Raw genomic sequence first — 13,249 nt, 5'->3', positions numbered from 1 at the left:
AATATGAAGAGCTTCAAAAGGTGTGAAAGATATGAGGAGCATGAAACGGTGTGAAAAAGAGGAGGAGCATGAAGCGGTGTTGAAAAACATGAAGAGCCTGAAAACGTGTGAAAAATATGAAGAGCTGCAAAAATGTGAAAAATATGAGGAGCTTCAAAATGTGTGAAAAATATGAGGAGCATGAAAGGGTCTGAAAAATAGCAGGAGCATGAAGCGGTGTTGAAAAACATGAAGAGTCTGAAAACGTGAGAAAAACAGGAAGAACCTGAAAAGTTGTGAAAAATATGAAGAGCTTCAAAAATGTGAAAAATATGAAGAGTTTCAAAAAGTGTGAAAAATATGAGGAGTATGAAACGGTCTGAAAAATAGCAGGAGCATGAAGTGGTGGTGAAAAACATGAACAGTCTGAAAACGTGTGAAAAATATGAAGAGCTTCAAAAGGTGTCAAATATATGAGGAGCATGAAACGTTCTGAAAAATAGGAGGAGCATGAAGCAGTGTTGAAAAACATGAAGAGCGTGAAAAGGTGTGAAAAATAAGAAGAACTTCAAAAAGTGTGAAAAATACGAAGAGCTTCAAAATGTGTCTAAAATGAGATGAGCATGAAACGTTCTGAAAAATAGGAGGAGCATGAAGTGTTTGCTGAAAAAAATGAAGAGCCTGAAAAGGTGTGAAATATATGAAAATCTTCAAAAGGTGTGAAATATATGAGGAGCATGAAACTCTCTGAAAAATAAGAGGAGCATGAAGTGTTGTTCAAAAACATGAAGAGCCTGAAAAGTTGTGAAAAATCTGAAAAGCTTCAAAAGGTGTCAAAAATGAGATGAGCATGAAACGGTCTGAAAATTAGGAGTATCATGAAACGGTCTTGAAAAACATGAAGAGCCTGAAAAGGTGTGAAAAATATGAAGAGCTTCAAAAGGTGTCAAAAATATGAGGAGCATGAAACAGTCTGAAAAATAGGAGGAACATGAAACGGTGTTCAAAAACATGAAGAGATTGAAAAGGTGTGAAAAATATGAAGAGCTTCAAAAGGTGTGAAATACATGAGGAGCATGAAATGGTCTGAAAAAAAAGAGCATGATGCGGTGTTCAAAAACATGAAGAGCCTAAAAAGTGTGAAAAATATGAAGAGCTTCCAAATTTGTCAAAAATATGAGGAGCATGAAACAGTTTGAAAAATAGGCGGAGCATGAAGCGGTGTTGAAAAACATGAAGTTTGTGAAACGTGTGATAAATATGAAGAGCCTGAAGAGGTGTGAAAAATATGAAGAGCTTCAGAACGTGTCAAAAAAGAGATGAGCATGAAACGGTGTGAAATATAGGAGGAGCATGAAGTGGTGTTAAAAATAATGAAGAGCCTAAAAAGGTGTGAAATATATGAAGAGCTTCAAAAGGTGTGAAAAATATGAGGAGCATTAAAAGGTCTGAAAAACAGGAGGAGCATGAATCTGTGTTGAAAGACATGAAGAGCCTGAAAAGGTGTGAAAAATATGAAGAGCTTCAAAAGGTGTGAAATACATGAGGAACATTAAACGGTCTGAAAAATAGGAGGAGCATTAAGCAGTGTTGAAAAACTTGAAAAGCCTGAAAAGTTGTAAAAAATATGAAGAGCTTCAAAAGGTGTGAAAAACAGGAGGAGCATGAAACGGTCTGAAAAATAGGTGGAGCATGAAGCTGTGTTCAAAAACATGAAGAGCCTGAAAAGGTGTGAAAAATATGAAGAGATTCAAAAGGTGTGAAATACATGAGAGCATGAACCGGTCTGAAAAAAAGGAGGAGCATGAAGCATTGTTGAAAAACATGAAGAGCCTGAATATGTGTGAAAATTATGAAGAGCTATAAAAAGTGTCAAATATATGACGAGTATGAAACGATCTGAAAAATAGGAGGAGCATGAAGCAGCGTTCAAAAAGTGAAGAGCCTGAAAAGGTGGAAAAATATGAAGAGCTTCAAAAAGTGTCAAAAATATGAGGAGCATGAAACGGTCTGAAAAATAGGAGGAGCATGAAACGGTGATCAAGAACATGAAGAGCCTGAAAAGGTGTGAAAAATATGAAGAGCTTCAAAAGGTGTGAAATACATGAGGAGCAGGAAACGGGGTGAAAAATAGGAGAAGCATGAAGTGGTGTGAAAAAAGATGAAGAGCCTGAAAAGGTGTGAAAAATATGAAGAGCTTCAAAAGGTGTCAAATATATGAGGAGCATGAAACGGTCTGAAAAATAGGAGGAGCATGAAACGGTGTTCAAACATGAAGAGCCTGAAAAGGTGTGAAAAATATGAAGGGCATGAAAAGGTGTGAAAAATATTAAGAACTTCAAAAGCTGTCAAAAATGAGATGAGTATGTAAAGGTCTGAAAAATATGATGAGCATGAAGTGGTGTTGAAAAACATGAAAAGCCTGAAAACGTGTGAAAAATATGAAGAGCTTCAAAACGTGTCAAAAATGAGATGAGCATGAAAGGGTCTGAAAAATAGGAAGAGCATGGAACGGTGTTCAAAAACATGAAGAGCCAGCACAATGTGAAAAATATGAAGAGCTTCAAAAGGTGTCAAAAATATGAGGAGCATGAAACGGTCTGAAAAATAAGAGGAGCATGAAACAGTGTTCAAAAACATGAAGAGCCTGAAAAGGTGTGAAAAATATGAAGAGCTTCAAAAGGTGTCAAAAATATGAGGAGAATGAAACGGTCTGGAAAATATGAGGAGCATGAAACGGTGTTCAAAAACATGAAGAGCCTGAAAAGGTGTGAAAAATATGAAGAGCTTGAAAACGGGTGAAAAATATGAGGAGCATTAAACGGTCTGAAATATAGGAGGAGCATGAAACCGTGTTGAAAAACATGAAGAGCCTGAAAAGGTGTGAAAAATATGAAGAGCTTCAAAATGTGTCAAAAATATGTGGAGCATGTAACGGTTTGAAAAATAGGAGGAGGATGAAGCGGTGTTGAAAAACATGAAGATCCTGAAAAGGTGTGAAAAATACGAAGAGCTTCAAAAGGTGTGAAATACATGAGGAGCATGAAACTGTCTGAAAAATAGGAGGAGCATGAAGCGCTGTTCAAAATCATGAAGAGCTTGAAAAGGTGTAAAAAATATGAAGAGCTACAAACGGTGTGAAATACATGAGGAGCATGAAATGGTGTATAAATTAGGAGGAGCATGAAGCGGTGTTCAAAAACATGAAGAGCCTGAAAAGGTGTGAAAAATATGAAGAGCTACAAACGGTGTCAAAAATATGAGGAGAATGAAACGGTCTGAAAAATAGGAGGAGCATGAAGTGGTGTTCAAAAACATTAAGAGCCTGAAAAGATGTGAAAAATATGAAGAGCTTCAAAAGATGTGAAATACATGAGGAGCATGAAACTGTCTGAAAAATAGGAGGAGCATGAGACGGTGTTGAAAAACGTGAAGAGCCTGAAAACGTGTGAAAAATATGAAGAGCTTCAAAATGTGTGAAAAATATGAGGAGCATGAAACGGTCTGAAAAAGAGAAGGAGCATGAAGCATTGATGAAAAACATGAAGAGCCTGAAAACGTGTGAAAAATATGAAGAGCTTCAAAAGGTGTGAAATACATGAGGAGCATGTAACGGTCTTAAAAACAGGAGGAGGTTGAAGTGGTGTTGAAAAACATGAAGAGCCTGAAAAGGTGTAAAAAATAAGAAGAGCTTCAAAATGTTTCAAAATTATGAGGGGCATGAACGGTCTGAAAAATAGGAGGAGCATAAAGCAGTGTTGAAAAATATGAAGAGCTTCAAAAGGTGTGAAAAATATGAAGAGCTTCAAAAGGTGTCAAAAAAGAGATGAGCATGAAACGGTCTGAAAAATAGTAGGAGCATGAAACGTTGTTGAAAAACATGAAGAGCCTGAAAACGTGTGAAAAATATGAAGAGTTTCAAAAGATGTGAAAAATAAGAAGAGCTTCAAAAGGTGTAAAAAATGAGATGAGCATGAAACGGTCTGAAAAATAGGAGGAGCACGAAGCATTGTTGAGAAACATGAAGCGCCTGAAAAGGTGTTAGAAATATGAAGAGCTTCAAATGTTGTCAAAAACATGAGGAGCATGAAACAGTCTGCAAAATAGGAGGAGCATGAAGTGGTGTTGAAAAACATGCAGGGTCTGAAAAGGTGTGAATAATATGAAGAGCTAAAAAAGGTGTCAAAAATATGAGGAGCATGAAACGGTCTGATAATTAGGAGGAGCATGAAGTGGTGTTTAAAAACATGAAGAGCTTGAAAAGGTGTGAAAAATATGAAGAGCTTCAAAATGTGTGAAAAATATGAGGAGTATTAGACGGTCTGAAAAGTAGGAGGAGCATGAAACGGTGTTCAAAAACATGAAGAGACTTAAAAGGTGTGAAAAATATGAAGAGCTTGAAAACGGGTGAAAAATATGAGGAGCATTAAACGGTCTGAAAAGTAGGAGGAGCATGAAGCGGTGTTGAAAAACATGAATATCCTGAAAAGTTCTGAAAAATATGAAGAGCTTCAAAAGGTGTGAAATGCATGAGGAGCATGAAACGGTCTGAAAAATAGGAGGAGCATGAAACGTTGTTCAAAAACATGAAGAGCCTGAAGAGGTGTGAAAAATAGGAAGAGCTTCAAAAAGTGTCAAAAATATGAGGAGCATGAAACGGTCTGAAAAGTAGGAACAGCATGAAATGGTGTTCAAAAACATGAAGAGCATGAAAAGGTGTGAAAAATATGAAAAGCTTCAAAAGGTGTCAAATATATGAGGAGCATTAAAAGGTCTGAAAAATAGGAGGAGCAAGAAGCTGTGTTCAAAAATATGAGAGCCTGAAAAGTTGTGAAAAATATGAAGAGCTTCATAAGCTGTGAAATACATGAGGAGCATGAAACTGTTTGAAAATTGGAGGAGCATGAAGCGGTGTTCAAAAACATGAGGAGCCTGAAATGGTGTGAAAAATATGAAGAGCTTCAAAAGGTGTAAAAAATATGAGAAGCATGAAGCGGTGTTCAAAAACATGAAGAGCCTGAAAAGGTGTGAAATATATGAAGAGCTTCCAAAGGTGTGAAATACATGAGGAGCATGAAACGGTCTGAAAAATAGGCGGAGCATGAAGCGTTGTTCAAAAACATGAAGAGCCTGAAAAGGTGTGAAAAATATGAAGAGCTTTAAAAGGTGTGAAATACATGAGGAGCATGATACGGTCTGAAAAATAGGAGGATCAAGAAGGTGTGTTCAAAAACATGAGAGCCTGAAAAGGTGTGAAAAATATGAAGAGCTTCAAAAGTTGTCAAAAATATGAGGAGCATGAAACGGCCTGAAAAATAGGAGAAGCATGAAGCGGTGTTGAAAAACATGAAGAGCCTGAAAAGGTGTGAAAAATATGAAGAGCTTCAAATGGTGTCAAAAATATGGGGACCATGAACGGTCTGAAAATAGGAGGAGCAGGAAGCGGTGTTGAAAAACATGAAGAGACTGAAAACGTGTGAAAAATATGAAGCCTTCAAAAATGTGAAAAATATGAAGAGCTTCAAAAGGTGTGAAAAATATCAAGAGCTTCAAAATGTGTCAAATATATGAGGAGCATGAAATATTTTGAAAAATAGGAGGAGGATGAAGCGGTGTTGAAAAACATGAAGAGCCTGAAAAGTTGTGAAATATATGAAGAGCTTCAAAATGTGTCAAAAATATGAGGAGCATGAAACGGTCTGCAAAAAATGAGGAGCATGAAGTGGTGTTGAAAAACATAAAGAGCCTGAAAAGGTGTGAAAAATATGAAAAGCTTCAAAAAGTGTCAAATAGAAGTGGAGTTGAAACGGTCTGAAAAATAGGAGGAGAATGAAGCGGTGTACAAAAACATGAGGAGCCTGAAAAGGTGTGAAAAATATGAAGAGCTTCAAAAGGTGTCAAATATATGAGGAGCATGAAACGCTCTGAAAAATAGTAGAAGCATGAAGTCCTGTGGAAGAACATGAAGAGCCTGAAAAGGTGTGAAAAATATGAAGCGCTTCAAAAGGTGTCAAAAATATGAGGAGCATGAAAAGGTCTGAAAAATAGGAGGAGCATGAAGCGGTGTTGACGAACATGAAGAGCCTGAAAAGGTGTGAAAAATATGAAGCGCTTCAAAAGATGTCAAAATTATGAGGAGCATGAAACAGTCTAAAAATTAGGAGGAGCATGAATTGGTTTTGAAAACCATGAAGAGCCTGAAAACATGCGAAATATATGAAGCGCTTCAAAAGGTGTGAAATACATGAGGAGCATGAAACGGTCTGAAAAATAGGAGAAGCATGAAGCAGTGTTCAAAAACATGAAGAACCGGAAAACGTGTGAAAAATATGAAGAGCTTCAAAAGGTGTGAAATTTATGAGGAGCATGAAACGCCCTGAAATATAGGAGGAGCATGAAGTGGTGTTCAAAAATATGAAGACCCTGAAAAGGTGTGAAAAATATGAAGAGCTTCAAAAGGTTGGAAATATATGAGGAGCATGAAATGGTCTGAAAAATAGGAGGAGCATGAAGCGGTGTTGAAAAACATGAAGAGCCTGAAAAGGTGGGTAAAATATGAAGATCTTCAAAAGGTGTCAAAAATATGAGGAGCATGAAACGGTCTGAAAAACAGGAGGATCATGAAGCCGTGTTGAAGAACATGAAGAGCCTGAAAACGTGTGAAAAATATGAAGAGCTTCGAAAGGTGTGAAAAATAGGAGGAGCATGAAGCAGTGTTCAAAATCATGAAGAGCCTGAAAAGGTGTGAAAAATATGAAGAGTTTCAAAAGTTGTCAAAAATATGACGAGCATGAAACGTTCTGAAAAATAGGAGGAGCATGAAGCGGTGTTCAAAAACAAGAAGAGCCTGAAAAGGTGTGAAAAATATGAAGAGCTTCAAAAGGTGTCAAAAATATGAGGAGCATGAAACGGCCTGAAAAATAGGAGGAGGATGAAACGGTGTTCAAAAATATGAAGAGCCTGAAAAGGTGTGAAAAATATGAAGAGCCTCAAAACGTGTCAAAAATATGAGGAACATGAAACTTTGTGAAAAATAGGAGGAGCATGAAACAGTGTTCAAAAACATGAAGAGCCTGAAAAGGTGTGAAAAATATGAAGACCTTCAAAAGGTGTGAAAAATATTAGGAACATGAAACGGTCTGAAATATAGGAGGAGCATGAAGTGGTGTTGAAAAACATGAAGAACCTGAAAAGTTGTGAAATATATGAGGAGCTTCAAAAGGTGTCAAAAATAAGAAGAACATGAAATGGTCTGACAAATAGAGGAGCATGAAGTGGTGTTGAAAAACATGAAGAGCCTGAAAAGATGTGAAAAATATGAAGAGCTTCAAAAGGTGTCAAAAATATGAGGAGCAAGAAACGGTCTGCAAAATAAGAGGATCATGAAGCGGTGTTGAAAAACATGAACAGCTTCCTTATCCATTCATCTGCTGATGGGCATCTAGGTTGCTTCCATGTCCTGGCTATTATAAATAGTGCTGCGATGAACATTGGGGTGCACGTGTCTCTTTCAGATCTGGTTTCCTCAGTGTGTATGCCCAGAAGTGGGATTGCTGGGTCATATGGCAGTTCTATTTCCAGTTTTTTAAGAAATCTCCACACTGTTTTCCATAGCGGCTGTACTAGTTTGCATTCCCACCAACAGTGTAAGAGGGTTCCCTTTTCTCCACACCCTCTCCAGCATTTATTGCTTGTAGACTTTTGGATAGCAGCCATCGTGACTGGCGTGTAATGGTACCTCATTGTGGTTTTGAATTGCATTTCTCTAATAATGAGTGATGTTGAGCATCTTTTCATGTGTTTGTTAGCCATCTGTAAGTCTTCTTTGGAGAAATGTCTGTTTAGTTCTTTGGCCCATTTTTTGATTGGGTCATTTATTTTTCTGGAATTGAGCTGCAGGAGTTGCTTGTATATTTTTGAGATTAATCCTTTGTCTGTTTCTTCATTTGCTATTATTTTCTCCCAATCTGAGGGCTGTCTTTTCACCTTACTTATAGTTTCCTTTGTAGTGCAAAAGCTTTTACGTTTCATTAGGTCCCATTTGTTTAGTTTTGCTTTTACTTCCAATATTCTGGGAGGTGGATCATAGAGGATCTTGCTTTGATTTATGTCAGAGAGTGTTTTGCCTATGTTCTCCCCTAGGAGTTTTATAGTTTCTGGTCTTACATTTAGATCTTTAATCCATGAATGGATAAGGAAGCTGTGGTACATATACACCATGGAATGTTACTCAGCCATTAAAAAGAATTCATTTGAACCAGTCCTAATGAGCTGGATGAAGCTGGAGCCCATTATACAGAGTGAAGTAAGCTAGAAAGATAAAGAACATTACAGCATACTGACACATGTATATGGAATTAAGAAAGGTGATAACGATAACCCTATATGCAGAACAGAAAAAGAGAAACAGAAACACAGAACAGAATTTGGAACTTTGTGGGAGAATGTGAGGGTGGGATATTTCAAAAGAACAGCATGTATACTATCTATGGTGAAACAGATCACCAGCCCAGGTGGGATGCACGAGACAAGTGCTCCGGTCTGGTGCACGGGGAAGACCCAGAGGAATCGGGTGGAGAGGGAGGTGGGAGGGGGAGCGGGATTGGGAATACATGTAAATCCATGGCTGATTCATATCAATGTATGACAAAACCCACTGGAAAAAAAAAATAAAAATCATAAAAACAAAGAAAAAAAAAGAAAAACATGAACAGCCTGAAAAGGTGTGAAAAATATGAAGAGCTTCAAAAGGTGTCAAAAATATGAGGAGCATGAAACGGTCTGAAAAATAGGAGGAGCATGAAACGGTGTTGAAAAACATGAAGAGTTTGAAAACGTGTGAAAAATATGAAGAGCTTCAAAATGTGTGAAAAATATGAAGAGCTTCAAAAGGTGTCAAAAATGAGATGAGCATGAAACGGTTTGAAAAATAGGAGGAGCATGATGTGTTGTTCAAAAAAAATGAAGACACTGAAAAGGTGTGAAATATATGAAGAGCTTCAAAAGGTGTCAAAAATATGAGGAGCATGAAACGGTCTGAAAAATAGGAGGAACATGAAGCGGTGTTGAAAAACATGAAGAGTCTGAAAACGTGTGAAAAATATGAAGAGCTTCAAAATGTGTCAAAAATATGAGGAGCATGAAACGGTCTGAAAAATAGGAGGAGCATGAAACGGTATAGAAAATCATGAAGAGTCTGAAAACGTGTGAAAAATATGAAGAACTTCAAAAGGTGTGAAAAATATGAAGAGCTTCAAAAGGTGACAAAAATGTGATGACATGAACCGGTCTGAAAAATAGGAGGAGCATGAAGTGGTGCTCAAAAAAATGAAGAGCCTGAAAAAGTGTGAAATATATGAGGAGCTTCAAAAGGTGTCAAACATATGAGGAGGATGAAAAGGTCTGAAAAATAGAGGAGCATGAAGTGGTGTTGAAAAATATGAAGAGCCTGGAAAGTTGTGAAAAATATGAAGAGCTTCAAAAGGTGTGAAAAATATTTGGAGCATGAAACGTTCTGAAGAATAGGAGGAGCATGAAGCGGTGTTGAAAAACTTGAAGAGCCTGAAAACCTGTGAAAAATATGAAGAGTTCAAAAGGTGTGAAAAATATGAAGAGCTTCAAAAGCTGTCAAATATATGAGGAGCATGAAACGGTCTAAAAAATAGGAGTAGCATGCAACAGTGTTGAAAAACATGTAGAGCCTGAAATGGTGTGAAAAATATGAGGAGCTTCAAAAGGTGTCAAAAATATGAGGAGCAAGAAACGGTCTGACAAATAGGAGGAGGATGAAGCGGTGTTCAAAAACATGAAGACCCTGAAATCGTGTGAAAAATATGAAGAGATTCAAAAGGTGTCAAAAATATGAGCAGCATGAAACGGTCTGAAAATTAGGAGAAACATGAAACGGTGTTCAATAACCTGAAGAGCCTGAAAAGGTGTGAAAATTATGAAGAGCTTCAAAAGGTGTCAAAAATATGAGGAACATGAAACGGTCTGAAAAACAGCAGGAGCATGAAACGGTGTTGAAATACATGAAAAGCCTGAAAACGTGTCAAAAATATGAAGAGCTTCAAAAGGTGTGAAAAATATGAAGAGCTTCAAAAGGTGTGAAATGTATGAGGAGCATTAAACTGTTTGAGAAATAGGAGGAGCATGTAGCGTTGTGGAAAAACATGAAGAGCCTGAAAAGGTGTGAAAATTATGAAGAGCTTCAAAAGGTGTCAAAAATATGAGGAGCATGAAACGGTCTGAAAAATAGGAGGAGCATGAAACGGTGTTGAAAAACATGAAGAGCCTGAAAAGGTGTGAAAAATATGAAGAGCTTCAAAAGATGTGAAATACATGAGTAGCAATAAACGGTCTGAAAAATAGGAGGAGCATGAAGCTGTGCTCAAAAACATGAAGAGCCTGAAAAGGAGTGAATAATATGAAGAGCTTCAAAAGGTGTCAAAAATATGAGGAGCATGAAACGGTCTGAAAAATAGGAGGAGCATGAAACGGTGTTGAAAAACATGAAGAGCCTGAAAAGGTGTGAAAAATATGAAGAGCTTCAAAAGGTGTGAAATACATGAGTAGCAATAAACGGTCTGAAAAATAGGAGGAGCATGAAGCTGTGCTCAAAAACATGAAGAGCCTGAAAAGGAGTGAAAAATATGAAGAGCTTCAAAAGGTGTCAAAAATATGAGGAGCATGAAACGATATGAAAAATATGAGGAGCATGATACAGTGTTCAAAAACATGATGAGATTGAAAACGTGTGAAAAACATGAAGAGCCTGAATAGGTGTGAAAATTATGAAGAGCTTCAAAAGGTGTCAAAAATATGAGGAGCATGAAACGGTCTGAAAAATAGGAGGAGCATGAAACGGTGTTGAAAAACATGAAGAGCCTGAAAAGGTGTGAAAAATATGAAGAGCTTCAAAAGATGTGAAAGTTATGAGGAGCATGAAACGGTCTGAAAAATAGGAAGAGCATGAAGTGTTGTTCAAAAACATGAAGAGCCTGAAAAGTTGTGAAAAATATGAAGAGCTTCAAAATGTGTCAAAAATATGAGGAGCATAAAACGGTCTGAAAAATAGGAGCAGCATGAAACGGTGTTCAAAAACCTGAAGAGCCTGAAAAGGTGTGAAAAATATGAAGAACTTCAAAAGGTGGGAAAAATATGAAGAGCTTCAAAAGGTGTAAAATACATGAGGAGCATGAAACGGTCTGAAAAATAGGAGGATCATGAAGCAGTGTTGAAAAACATGAAGAGCCTGAAAAATTGTGAAAAATATGAAGATCTTCAAAAGGTGTGAAATACATGAGAAACTTGAAACGGTTTGAAAAACAGGAGGAGCATGAAGCGGTGTTGAAAAGCATGAAGAGCCTGAAAACGTGTGAAAAATCTGAAGAGCTTCAAAAGGTGTGAAAAATATGAGGAGCATGAAACGGTCTGAGAAATATGAGGAGCATGAAACGGTGTTGAAATACATGAAAAGCCTGAAAACTTGTCAAAAATATGAAGAGCTTCAAAAGGTGTGAAAAATAGAGGGCTTCAAAAGGTTCAAAAATGAGATGACCATGAAACGGTCTGAAAAATAGGAGGAGCATGAAGCTGGGCTCAAAAACATGAAGAGCCTGAAAAGGTGTGAAAAATATGAAGAGCTTCAAAAGGTGTCAAAAATATGAGGAGCATGAAACGGTATGAAAAATAGGAGGCTCATGAAACGGTGTTGAAAAACATGAAAAGCCTGAAAACGTGTCAAAAATATGAAGAGCTTCAGGCTGGCGGGTAAAGCTGGGAGGTCCCGGTCGGGGGCGCCGGTTGGAGACATGATTGCAATGTGGGCCTTAGGATTTTAGCCAAAGAAAGAAGAAATTAAAAAGATGATAGCTGAAACTGACCAAGAAGGAATTTGCACCATTAATTTTGAAGAATTTTTTGCCATAATGAGTGTAAAAATGAGTGAAAAGGATGAAAAAGAAGAAATATTGAAGGCTTTCAAACTATTTGATGATGATGATACAGGAAGAATATCATTGAACAATATCAAGAGGGTTGCTAAGGAGCTAGGGGAAAATTTAACAGATGATGAACTTCAGGAAATGCTTGATGAGGCTGATCATGATGGGGATGGAGAAATAAACAAGGAAGAATTTTTGAAAATGATGCAAAAGACCACTCTTTATTAACACTGTCTTTTGTGCCTTTTGGAAAGTTGTTAACAAGTTTGTATTTGCTATAAGTTCCATAATAGCTGAATATATTCATTTTCAGTGTTTAAGTTTATATACATAAACTGGTCTCTTGATGTCTAATCCATGTGAGAAGTTACATGTTGCTACCAATATGTTGTTAAATCTATAACATCAAGAAATAAAATGTAGTGACTTCCTTAAACTATGAATCTGAAGAACAGTACTAATTACAAGTGCTATTTTTAGAGCCCCAGGTTCTAAAACTTAGATTTCTTATTTAACGTATGGAAATTGGCCCCACATCATAAGCCAGCCATCACTTTCCCTATTATTTTCCTTTTGTGCAACTCTAAAAATGAACATTTGCTTTTTAACTGATTATTCAGATATGTAAAGTCTTAAATAAAACTGGCAGCATCAAAAGGTGTGAAAAATATGAAGAGCTTCAAAAGGTGTGAAAAATATGAGGAGCATTAAACGGTCTGAAAATTAGGAGGAGCATGAAGTGGTGTTGAAAAACATGAAGAGACTGAAAAGGTGTGAAAAATATGAAGAGCTTGAAAAGGTGTGAAAAATATGAGGAGCATGAAACGGTCTGACAAATAGGAGTAGCATGAAACGGTGTTCAAAAACATGAAGAGACTGAAAAGGTGTGAATAATATGAAGAGCTTGAAAAGATGTGAAATACATGAGGAGCATTAAACGGTCTGAAAAATAGGAGGAGCATGAAACGGTGTTCAAAAACACGAAGAGCCTGAAAAGGTGTGAATATTATGAAGAGCTTCAAAAGGTGTGAAAAATATGAGGAGCATGAAACGGTCTGAAAAATAGGAGGAGCATGAAGCAGTGTTGAAAAACATGAAGAGCCTGAAAACGTGTGAAAAATATGAAGAACATCAAAAGGTGTCAAAAATATGAGGAGCATGAAACGGTGGGCAAAAACATGAAGAGCCTGAAAACGTGTGCAAAATATGAAGAGCCTGAATAGGTGTGAAAATAATGAAGAGCTTCAAAAGGTGTTAAAAATATGAGGAGCATGAAACGGTCTGAAAAATAGGAGGAGCATGAAACGGTGTTGAAAAACATGAAA

This window comes from Dama dama, chromosome 8, assembly GCF_033118175.1.
Source record: "Dama dama isolate Ldn47 chromosome 8, ASM3311817v1, whole genome shotgun sequence".
Taxonomy (NCBI): domain Eukaryota; kingdom Metazoa; phylum Chordata; class Mammalia; order Artiodactyla; family Cervidae; genus Dama; species Dama dama.
This window is presented reverse-complemented; position numbering follows the sequence as displayed.